At 59.1% G+C, this 12,500-nt stretch overlaps 1 non-coding gene across 1 annotated transcript; it reads right to left on the bottom strand.

Moving 5' to 3' along the window:
• Window positions 1–1,013: 1,013 nt before the first annotated feature.
• Window positions 1,014–1,132, bottom strand: LOC131862775 (5S ribosomal RNA). Its single transcript, XR_009361712.1, has one exon. It is a non-coding gene; the product is annotated as a 5S ribosomal RNA (ribosomal RNA).
• Window positions 1,133–12,500: the final 11,368 nt, after the last annotated feature.

The raw sequence follows: 12,500 nt of genomic DNA on the forward strand, positions 1-12,500 counted from the left end.
GGTGCGCACGATGGCGTGCACCTCTGGTGCGCACGATTCGGAGCTCGGTTTGACCGGGGTGCGCACACCTTGGCTGGGTTGCGCACCTTTTGTGCGCTCCAAGGTGCGCACGAAGTCGGAGCTCGGTTTGCCCCGGGTGCGCACCTTCGCCAGGGTGCGCACCTTGATGCGCACGCCTTGGCTGGGCTGCGCACCTTGGTGGGCGCCATGGTGCGCACCTTTCGTGCGCTCCAAGGTGCGCACGAAGTCGGAGCTCGGTTTGCCCCGGGTGCGCACCTTGGTGGGCGCCATGGTGCACTCCGAGGTGCCCAAGATTGGTGCGCACCAAGGAGCGCTCCGAAGTGCGCTCCAAGGTGCGCGCGAAGTCGAAAGTTGGGTTAATTGTCCGGTTTGCCTCGGGTGCGCACCTTGCGTGCACCTTCGCCAGGGTGGGCGCCTTGGTGCGCACACCTTGGCTGGGCTGCGCACACCTTGGCACCCGCGTTTCCTTCATTTTAAATTTTTTTTTTTTACAATCTCTCAAGTGGGAAATTCTATAATCTCAACTTTTTTTGCCTTTTCAGGAAACTTTTGAATGGAGCGCATCATTGGTGCGCTCCGAAGTGTGCTCCAAAGCTCTCTCCAGCTGCGTGCACCTGCCCCGGCCGCGCACATCCGGCCCCGCCCAGCTTCGCTCACCTGTCCCGGGCGTCTGGTGCGGAACCTTAGAGTAAGAAACATCACCGTGCACCTTGGCCAACGTGCGCGACTCGACCGAGCGCGCACTGGCCGAGGTGCACACCGATTTCACCTGGGTGCGCGCGCAGCACCTCGGGCGCACCGGGGTGCGCGCACAACGCCCGGGTTGCACCGTGGCCTGTGTGCTCGGGGCGCCTCGGGTGCGCGCTCGGTGTCGCCCCCGCGCGCGCGGTAGTGCGGGCAGCGCACCCCGGCCCGGCCCGGCCCCGACGAGAACGCAAACGGGCAAAAGGTTTATTCAAATAGCATTGCGACGCCCGGCGAAAAACTAAAAAAGGGTGCAACACCGGGACTTCCCGGGAGGTCACCCATCCCAGTACTACTCCGGCCCAAGCGCGCTTAACTGCGGAGTTCTGATGGGATCCGGTGCACTAACGCTGGTATGATCGCACCCGTTATGAGCTTGTCGCAGTGTGTACTTAGCAAACCGCGACCCACGTGCGAATCCACCCCGGCCACCCACCCCCGTCGAGGTGCACACCCTCCCTCGCGAAGTGCGCCCCGTTCGCCAAGTGTGAGCCCTGCCCGGGTGCGCGCACCTTGCTAGGGCGTCGGGTGTGCACCCGGCCCGGCCTACGTGCGTGCACCTGGAGGGGGCGTCGTGTGCGTGCAGTGTCCCGTCTGCAACGCGGTGCCCACACACCACCTCGGGCGCAACGACCTGCGCTCACATGTGGGCCGAGTGCACCTTGGTGCATGTTCGGGGCGCCTCGGGTGCACGCTCGATCTTGCCCCGGTGCACCAAGGCGCTCGGTTTGCCCCGGGTGCGCACTTGGTGCAAGGTGGGCACCCAAAATAGGGATCAAGCACCAAAACACAAGTTTCGGGATGCAAAATGGGACCCAAGGACCACAAATGCGTTCCAAGACCCATGATGGGTCCACGAGAACAAAAATGTGTTCCGAGACTTAATAAACAAATATTGGGTTTTAGGAGAAGAAACATGCTCTGATGCCCAAAACGAGAATCGACCCCGAAAAGGCCACAGGCCAAAAGTGGGATGCGAGACAAAAAAAAATGGGACCCGAGGACCAAAATTGGGTTCCCAGGTCGAAGACAGGGCAACCGGACAAGAAACGACCTCTAAGGCTCGAAATGAGTCCCGACGACTAAAACTTGACAAGAAGCACCCATCAGGCACCCAACTCGACACCCATGGGATGCCGACCCACCCGGGCTTCCACCTAGCACACCTTGGCACCCACCCACCCTCGCACCCAACCTCGCACCCAACTTAGCACCTTTGAACCCACATTGGCACTCACCCTGACCCTGGCACCTTGGAACCCACATTGGCACTCACCTTGACCCTGGCACCCACCTTTGCACTCACCTTGGGACCCACCCTGGCTCCCACCTCGGCACCCACCCAGACACCCACCTTGGTTCCTTGGCACCCACCTTGGATCCTTGGCACCCACCCCGACACCCACCTTGGCACGCAACTTGGCTACTTGCCACCCACCTTGGCTCCTTGACGCCCACCCCGACAACCACCCCGTGACCTACCCTGGCTAGGGTTGGTGCACACCCACCCTGGTGCCCACCTTGGCACCCACCCTATGACCCACCTTGGCACGCACCTTAGTACCCACCCCGTTACCCACCCTAGGACCCACCCCGTGACCCACCTTGGCCAGGGTGGGTGCACCCACCCTGGTGCCCACCTTGGCACCCACCCATCCTAGCACCCAGCCTGTGACCGGGCTTGGAACCCAACCTTGCACCCGCACCCGTCTTGGCCAGTGTGGGTGCGCACCCATCCTGGCACCCACGTTGTGACACACCCTTTAACCCACGCACCCTAGCACCCACGTTGGCACCCACCTTGGAACCCAACCTAGCAACTTGGCACCCACCCCGTGACCCACCTTGGCATCCACCATAGCAGTCGCCGACTTGGCACCCACCTCGGCACCCACCTTGACACTTGTGGACCCACCTTGCCACTCACCCTAGCATCGACCCATCCTAGCACCCACCCTGGCACCTTTGCACCCTAGCACTCACCCATCCTAGCACCTAACCTGTGACCCACCTTGACACTCACCCTCGCACCCACCTTGGAACCCAACCTAGCACCCACCCACCTTGACACCAACCCTAGCACCTACCCACCCTTGCACCCACCCTGTGACCCATCTTGGCACCCACCCATCCTACCACTCAACCTATCACCCACCTTCTCACCCACCTTGGCATCCACCTTAGCACCCACCCACACTGGCACCTTGGCACCCACCTCGGGCAAGGTGGGTGCACACCCACCCTGGCACCCAATTTAGAACCCACCGAGCATGTTACCCACCTTGGCACCCACATTGCAGCCCACCCTAGTACCCACCCTATGACCCACATTGGCATCCACACCCTAGCACCCAGGCACCTCGACACCCGCCTTGACACCCACCTTAGCACTGAACCTGTGACCCACCTTGGAACTCACCCTAGAACCCACCCACCCTGTGAACCACCTTGGCATCCACCTTAGCACCCACCCACCTTGGCACCCACTCTAGCACTCACCCATCCTAACACCCAACTTGTTACCCACCTTGGCACCCGCCCTCGCGTCCACCTTGAAACCCACCCTAGCACCCACCCACGCAGGAGCCCACCTTGGCACCCAACCTAACACCCACGCATCCTGGCACCCAACTTGTGACCCACCTTGGAACCCACCCTAGTACCCACCTTTGAACCCACTATATCACCAACCCACCTTGGCACCCACCCTATGACCCTCTTTGGAATCCACCCTAGCACGCACCCACCCTGGCACCCACCATGGAGCGCACCCTAGCACCCACCCACCTCGGCACGCACCTCAACACCCACCTTGGTGTGCGCACTGCGCCAACCTCTCAAAGACCCTATGTGGTGCGCTCCAAAGTGTACACCTTTGGTGCGCTCCAAGGTGCGCACCTTTGGTGCACACCGAGGTGCACACCAAAGTGTGCACCGAGGTGAGCACCAAAGTGCACTCCAGGGTGCACACCAAGGCGTGCACCTTTGGTGCGGTCAATGCAAACGAATTCGGAAGTTGGGGTCGATGTCCTAATCGCTGCTGCAGACTACACGTATGAGAATCGGACAAATAGCTTTATATAGGGGAGGTGTTGCGTTTGATGGGTCGACTCCCCTGGTTGTGTGCACTGCACCAACTTCAAAGACCCTGTCTTGTTTAAGAAGTCAAAAGTTGGGGTGGATGTCCTAATCATTGCTGCAGTCTACGCATGTATGAGAATCAGACAAATAGCTTATATAGGGGAGGTGTTGCATTCGGTGGGTTGACTCCCCTGGTTGTGCGCACTGCGCCAACCTCAAAGACCCCGCATAGCAGAAGAAGTCGGAAGTCGGATTTTGGTGAGCACCAAGGCGTGCACCTTTGGTGCGGTCAACGCAGACGAATTCAGAAGTTGGGGTGGATGTCCTAATCGTTGTTGCAGGCTACACATGTATGAGAATCAGACAAATAGCTTATATAGGGGAGGTGTTGGGTTTGATGGGTCAACTCCCTTGGTTGTGCGCATTACGCCAACCTCAAAGACCTTGTTTTCGTTAAGAAGTCAAAAGTTGGGGTCAATGTCCTAATGGCTCCTGCAGGCTACACATGTATGAGAATCGGACAAATAGCTTATATAGGGGAGGTGTTGGGTTTGATGGGTCGACTCCCCTGGTTGTGCGCATTACGTCAACCTCAAAGACCTTGTTTTCGTTAAGAAGTCAAAAGTTGGGGTCGATGTCCTAATTGCTCCTGTAGACTACACATGTATGAGAATCAGACAAATAGCTTATATAGGGGAGGTGTTGGGTTTGATGGGTTGACTCCCCTAGTTGTTCGCATTACACCAACCTCAAAGACCTTGTTTTCGTTTAGAAGCCGAAAGTTGGGGTCGATGTCCTAATTGCTCCTGCAGGCTACGCATGTATGAGAATCAGACAAATAGCTTATATAGGGGAGGTGTTGGGTTTGATGGGTCGACTCCCCTGGTTGTGCGCATTGCGCCAACCTCAAAGACCCTGCATTGCGGATGAAGTCGAAAGTCAGAGTTTGGTGTGCTACAAGGTGTGGTCGAAGGTGCTCACCTAGGTGTGCACCTTTGGAGCACAGGAAAAGTGCCCTCCAAAAGTGCGCACCTTTGGAGTGCACAAAAGTGCCCTCCAAAAGTGCGCACCTTTGGAGCGCAGAAAAGTGCCCTCCAAAAAGTGCCCTCCAAAAGTGCGCACCTTTGGAGCGCAGAAAAGTGCCCTCCAAAAAGTGCCCTCCAAAAGTGCGCACCTTTGGAGCGCAGAAAAGTGCCCTCCAAAAAGTGCCCTCCAAAAGTGCGCACCTTTGGAGCGCAGAAAAGTGCCCTCCAAAAAGTGCCCTCCAAAAGTGCGCACCTTTGGAGCGCAGAAAAGTGCCCTCCAAAAAGTGCCCTCCAAAAGTGCGCACCTTTGGAGCGCAGAAAAGTGCCCTCCAAAAAGTGCCCTCCAAAAGTGCGCACCTTTGGAGCGCAGAAAAGTGCCCTCCAAAAAGTGCCCTCCAAAAGTGCGCACCTTTGGAGCGCAGAAAAGTGCCCTCCAAAAGTGCGCACCTTTGGAGCGCAGAAAAGTGCCCTCCAAAAAGTGCCCTCCAAAAGTGCGCACCTTTGGAGCGCAGAAAAGTGCCCTCCAAAAAGTGCCCTCCAAAAGTGCGCACCTTTGGAGCGCAGAAAAGTGCCCTCCAAAAGTGCGCACCTTTGGAGCGCACAAAAGTGCCCTCCAAAAGTGCGCACTTTTGGTGCGCACCAAGGCGCTGGTTCGGTCGTTGCAGGCGAGTTCGGAAGTTGGGGTCGATGTCCTGAGCGGAGGTGCAAACTACACAGGTGTCGGAATCGGACAAATAGCTTATATAGGGGAGGTGTATGCTTCGATGGGTCGACTCCCCAGGTTGAGCGCACCGCGCCAACCTCAAAGACCCTACGGTATGGATGAAGTCGGAAGTTGGGTCCGATGACCGATTCGATTAGTAGGTATGCTCATGAGGTCGGAATTTGGGTCCGATGACCTGCCATGTGCAGGAAGGCGAATGTTGACACTGTGCGTTGCAAGGTGCACACCAAGGCGCTGGTGCGGTCTTTTTAGTCGAGTTCGGAAGTTGGGGTCGATGTCCTGATCGGAGGTGCAAGCTACACAGGTGTGGGAATCGGACAAATAGCTTATATAGGGGAGGTGTATGCTTCGTTGGGTCGACTCCCCGGGTTGAGCGCACCGCGCCAACCTCAAAGACCCTACGGTATGGATGAAGTCGGAAGTTGGGTCCGATGACCGATTCGATATGTAGGCATACTCGCGAGGTCGGAATTTGGGTCCGATGACCTGCCACGTGCAGGAAGGCGAATGTTGGCACTGTGCGTTGCAAGGTGCGCACCAAGGCGCTGGTTCGGTCGTTGGAGGCGAGTTCGGAAGTTGGGGTCGATGTCTTGATCGGAGGTGCAAACTACACAGGTGTGGGAATCGGACAAATAGCTTATATAGGGGAGGTGTATGCTTCGTTGGGTCGACTCCCCGGGTTGAGCGCACCGCGCCAACCTCAAAGACCCTACGGTATGGATGAAGTCGGAAGTTGGGTCCGATGACCGATTCGATATGTAGGCATACTCGCGAGGTCGGAATTTGGGTCCGATGACCTGCCATGTGCAGGAAGGCGAATGTTGGGACTGTGCGTCGCAAGGTGCGCACCAAGGCGCTGGTGCCGTCGTTGCAGTCGAGTTCGGAAGTTGGGGTCGATGTCCTGGTCAGAGGTGCAAACTACACAGGTGTGGGAATCGGACAAATAGCTTATATAGGGGAGGTGTATGCTTCGATGGGTCGACTCCCTGGGTTGAGCGCACCGCGCCAACCTCAAAGACCCTACAGTATGGATGAAGTCGGAAGTTGGGTCCGATGACCGATTCGATACGTAGGCATATTGGCGAGGTCTGAATTTGTGTCCGATGACCTGCCATGCGCAGGAAGGCGGAATTTGGGTCCGATGACCGAGTTGATGGCGTGCCATGCGCAGAAAGGCGGAATTTGGGTCCGATGACCGAGTTGATGTTGATGGCCCGCCATGCACAGGAAGGCGGAATTTGGGTCCGATGACCGATTTGAAGGCGTGCCATACGCAAAAAGGCGGAGTTTGGGTCCGATGACCGAGTTGATATTGATGGCCCGCCATGCGCAGGAAGGCGGAATTTGGGTCCGATGACCTGACATACGCATGGAGTCCGACTCGGGGGCCGATGTTCGATTCGATGACTTGCATTGTGGGTAAAGTCGGAAGTTGTGGTCTTTGACCCGATTCGATGACCAGACTTCGGCTGCTTGAGAATCGGACAAATAACTTATATAGGGGAGGTAGTGTTCTCGAGCATCCTCCCCCCGTGCCCGTTTATGTCGATTGATGCTGGTGCTCGACTGGTTGGAGCGCTCGGATGCAAAAATCTTGCACCAGGATTTATCGATTGTGATGGACACGGCAAGTCTCCTGATTGCTATGCAGGAGCTCATCGTGAATCTCTATGCGGCCTTGGTATGGACTCGACCTGCGGAATGGTTCGGCAATGGTAGTCGCTCCAACACGTCCTTGCAATGGCCACAGAGGTGATTCGACTAGAGCTCCAGTCTAGCTTTTGGGTTGCTTGGCGGACTGGTATAGCCGCGATCGAGTTCCGGCCATGAACGTTTTAGATAGCTCTTGGGCTTTCTGGGACGGAAGTCGGAAGTTTGGGCTGTTGTCCGATTTGATGACCATTCTTCGGATGTGTGAGAATCGGACAAATAACTTATATAGGGGACTGTGTTGTCTCACGCAGCCCCCTCCGTGCCCCTCTATCTCGACCGATGTTGGTGCTTGAAAGGGTTGGGATCGCTCGGATTTATAAACGTGCACCACCATTTGTCGAGTGTGAGGGACGCGGCAGGTCTCCTAAATGCTATGCGGGCGCTCTCTGAGAATCTCTATCCGGCCTCGACACAGACTAGTCTTGCTGAATGGTTTGGCACTGGTAGTCGATCCAACACGTCGTTGTTGTGGCCGCCTAGGCGATTCGATTCGAGCCCCCGTCTAGCTTTTGGGTTGCTTGGCGGATTTTGCCCTATCCGCAAGTGAGCTCGGTCCCTAAACGTTCGAGAAACCCGATTGCTATGCGCCGACTCTCTTTCTTGCGAGCCTCCATCTAGCTTTTGGGTCTCTACGGAACGGAAGTCGGAATCTGGGACCGTTGTTTGATTCGACGAGGCAGACTACGGTTGTGCGAGAATCGGACAAATAACTTATATAGGGGAGGTGTTGACTGGAGCATTCTCCCCCGTGCCCCTCTAACTCGACCAATGCTGGCGCTCGAACGGTGGTAGCGCTCGGATTTTCATTGAGCGCCAGCATTGGTCGATTTAGAGGGGCATGCGAGATTCCCGAATGCTATGCGAGGGCTCTAACGGAAATGTCTATTGGTTTCGGTATGGATGCAATTGCGAGTGGTTCGGCAAAGGTAGTCGTTCCGATGCGTCCATGTCGTGGCCAAATCGATAATTCGATTTGAGCCCTCGTATAGCATTTGGGTCTCTCGATGTGATTCCGCATTCCAGTCCCTTTGGGCACTGCTTGAGCCGCATCCCAGGGGGTTCCCTTCCCAATAATCTGCCTCGCAACCCGATTGCTATGCGGTGAGGCTCCTCGGCCGCCTCGGAACTATCTGTGTATCAGACGCATCGCGGGATAAGGGGTTGGCAACGGTAGTCGCCCCAAGCGCGTCCGATGCTTGGACCATTCCGAGGCGGCCCTGAAGCCTCTTCCGTCTAGCCGTTGGGTCCTTCTCGCCGCATCCCTCGCCTCGCACCCCGATTGCTATGCGGTGAGGCTCCTCGGCCGCCTCGGAACTATCTGTGTATCGGACGCGTCGCGGGATAAGGGGTTGTCACTGGTAGTCGCCCCAAGCGCGTCCGATGCTTGGACCATTCCGAGGCGGCCCTGAAGCCTCTTCCGTCTAGCCGTTGGGTCCTTCTCGCCGCATCCCTCGCCTCGCACCCCGATTGCTATGCGGTGAGGCTCCTCGGCCGCCTCGGAACTATCTGTGTATCGGACGCGTCGCGGGATAAGGGGTTGTCATTGGTAGTCGCCCCAAGCGCGTCCGATGCTTGGACCATTCCGAGGCGGCCCTGAAGCCTCTTCCGTCTAGCCGTTGGGTCCTTCTCGCCGCATCCCTCGCCTCGCACCCCGATTGCTATGCGGTGAGGCTCCTCGGCCGCCTCGGAACTATCTGTGTATCGGACGCGTCGCGGGATAAGGGGTTGTCACTGGTAGTCGCCCCAAGCGCGTCCGATGCTTGGACCATTCCGAGGCGGCCCTGAAGCCTCTTCCGTCTAGCCGTTGGGTCCTTCTCGCCGCATCCCTCGCCTCGCACCCCGATTGCTATGCGGTGAGGCTCCTCGGCCGCCTCGGAACTATCTGTGTATCGGACGCGTCGCGGGATAAGGGGTTGTCACTGGTAGTCGCCCCAAGCGCGTTCGATGCTTGGACCATTCCGAGGCGGCCCTGAAGCCTCTTCCGTCTAGCCGTTGGGTCCTTCTCGCCGCATCCCTCGCCTCGCACCCCGATTGCTATGCGGTGAGGCTCCTCGGCCGCCTTGGAACTATCTGTGTATCGGACGCGTCGCGGGATAAGGGGTTGTCACTGGTAGTCGCCCCAAGCGCGTCCGATGCTTGGACCATTCCGAGGCGGACCCGAAGCCTCTTCCGTCTAGCCGTTGGGTCCTTCTCGCCGCATCCTTCGCCTCGCACCCCGATTGCTATGCGGTGAGGCTCCTCGGCCGCCTCGGAACTATCTGTGTATCGGACGCGTCGCGGGATAAGGGGTTGTCACTGGTAGTCGCCCCAAGCGCGTCCGATGCTTGGACCATTCCGAGGCGGACCCGAAGCCTCTTCCGTCTAGCCGTTGGGTCCTTCTCGCCGCATCCCTCGCCTCGCACCCCGATTGCTATGCGGTGAGGCTCCTCGGCCGCCTTGGAACTATCTGTGTATCGGACGCGTCGCGGGATAAGGGGTTGTCACTGGTAGTCGCCCCAAGCGCGTCCGATGCTTGGACCATTCCGAGGCGGACCCGAAGCCTCTTCCGTCTAGCCGTTGGGTCCTTCTCGCCGCATCCCTCGCCTCGCACCCCGATTGCTATGCGGTGAGGCTCCTCGGCCGCCTTGGAACTATCTGTGTATCGGACGCGTCGCGGGATAAGGGGTTGTCACTGGTAGTCGCCCCAAGCGCGTCCGATGCTTGGACCATTCCGAGGCGGACCCGAAGCCTCTTCCGTCTAGCCGTTGGGTCCTTCTCGCCGCATCCCTCGCCTCGCACCCCGATTGCTATGCGGTGAGGCTCCTCGGCCGCCTTGGAACTATCTGTGTATCGGACGCGTCGCGGGATAAGGGGTTGTCACTGGTAGTCGCCCCAAGCGCGTCCGATGCTTGGACCATTCCGAGGCGGCCCCGAAGCCTCTTCCGTCTAGCCGTTGGGTCCTTCTCGCCGCATCCCTCGCCTCGCACCCCGATTGCTATGCGGTGAGGCTCCTCGGCCGCCTTGGAACTATCTGTGTATCGGACGCGTCGCGGGATAAGGGGTTGTCACTGGTAGTCGCCCCAAGCGCGTCCGATGCTTGGACCATTCCGAGGCGGCCCCGAAGCCTCTTCCGTGTAGCCGTTGGGTCCTTCTCGCCGCATCCCTCGCCTCGCACCCCGATTGCTATGCGGTGAGGCTCCTCGGCCGCCTTGGAACTATCTGTGTATCGGACGCGTCGCGGGATAAGGGGTTGTCACTGGTAGTCGCCCCAAGCGCGTCCGATGCTTGGACCATTCCGAGGCGGACCTGAAGCCTCTTCCCTCTAGCCGTTGGGGCTTTCTCGCCGCATCCCTCGCCTCGCACCCTGATTGCTATGCTGTGAGGCTCCTCGGCCGCCTTGGAACTATCTGTGTATCGGACGCATCGCGGGATAAGGGGTTGGCAGTGGTAGTCGCCCCAAGCGCATCCGATGCTTGGACCATTCCGAGGCGGCCCTGCAGCCTCTTCCGTCTAGCCGTTGGGGCCATCTCGCCGCATCCCCCACCTCGCACCACGATTGCTATGCGGTGAGGCTCCTTGGCCGCCTCGGAACTATCTGTGTATCGGACGCATCGCGGGATAAGGGGTTGTCACTGGTAGTCGCCCCAAGCGCGTCCGATGCTTGGACTATTCCGAGGCGGCCCTGCAGCCTCTTCCGTCTAGCCGTTGGGGCCATCTCGCTGCATCCCCCACCTCCTCGGCCGCCTCGGAACTATCTGTGTATCGGACGCATCGCGGGATAAGGGGTTGGCAGTGGTAGTCGCCCCAAGCGCGTCCGATGCTTGGACTATTCCGAGGCAGCCCTGCAGCCTCTTCCGTCTAGCCTTTGGGGCCATCTCGCCGCATCCCTCGCCTCGCACCCCGATTGCTATGCGGTGAGGCTCCTCGGCCGCCTGGGAACTATCTTCGTATCGGACGCATCGCGGGATAAGGGGTTGTCACTGGTAGTCGCCCCAAGCGCGTCCGATGCTTGGACTATTCCGAGGCGGCCCTGTGGCCTCTTCCGTCTAGCCGTTGGGGCCATCTCGCCGCATCCCCCACCTCGCACCCCGATTGCTATGCGGTGAGGCTCTTCGGCCGCCTTGGAACTATCTTCGTATCGGACGCATCGCGGGATAAGGGGTTGTCACTGGTAGTGGCCCCAAGCGCGTCCGATGCTTGGACTATTCCGAGGCGGCCCTGCAGCCTCTTCCGTCTAGCCGTTGGGGCCATCTCGCCGCATCCCCCACCTCGCACCCCGATTGCTAGGCGGTGAGGCTCCTCGGCCGCCTTGGAACTATCTTCGTATCGGACGCATCGCGGGATAAGGGGTTGTCACTGGTAGTCGCCCCAAGCGCGTCCGATGCTTGGACTATTCCGACGCGGCCCTGTGGCCTCTTCCGTCTAGCCGTTGGGGCCATCTCGCCGCATCCCCCACCTCGCACCCCGATTGCTATGCGGTGAGGCTCCTCGGCCGCCTTGGAACCATCTTCGTATCGGACGCATCGCGGGATAGGGGGCTGTCACTGGTAGTCGCCCCAAGCGTGTCCGATGCTTGGACCATTCCTAGGCGGCCCTGAAGCCTCTTCCGTCTAGCCGTTGGGGCCTTCCCGCCCCATCCCTCGCCTCGCACCCCCGATTGCTATGCGGTGAGGCTCCTCGGCCGCCTTGGAACCATCTGTGTATCGGACGCATCGCGGGATAAGGGGTTGGCACTGGCAGTCGCCCCAAGCGCGTCCGATGCTTGGACCATTCCGAGGTGGCCCTGAAGCCTCTTCCGTCTAGCCGTTGGGGCCTTCCCGCCCCATCCCTCGCCTCGCACCCCGATTGATATGCGGTGAGGCTCCTCGGCCGCCTTGGAACTATCTGTGTATCGGACGCATCGCGGGATAAGGGGTTGGCACTGGTAGTCGTCCCAATCGCATCCGATGCTTGGACCATTCCGAGGCGGCCCTGCAGCCTCTTCCGTTTAGCCGTCGGGGCCTTCCCGCCGCATCCCTCGCCTCGCATCCCGATTCCTATGCGGTGAGTCTTCTCGGCCGCCGCGGAACTATACCTGTTATTGCTACTGCATCCTTCGGCTGGTAACCTCCTCTGCCGCCTTGGAACGTTCTCTTTGTCGGACGCGTCGCGGGATAAGGGGTTGGCACTGGTAGTCGCCCCAAGCGCGCCCGATGCATAGACCGCTCCGAGTC

This window comes from Cryptomeria japonica, unplaced genomic scaffold, assembly GCF_030272615.1.
Source record: "Cryptomeria japonica unplaced genomic scaffold, Sugi_1.0 HiC_scaffold_51, whole genome shotgun sequence".
Lineage (NCBI taxonomy): Eukaryota > Viridiplantae > Streptophyta > Pinopsida > Cupressales > Cupressaceae > Cryptomeria > Cryptomeria japonica.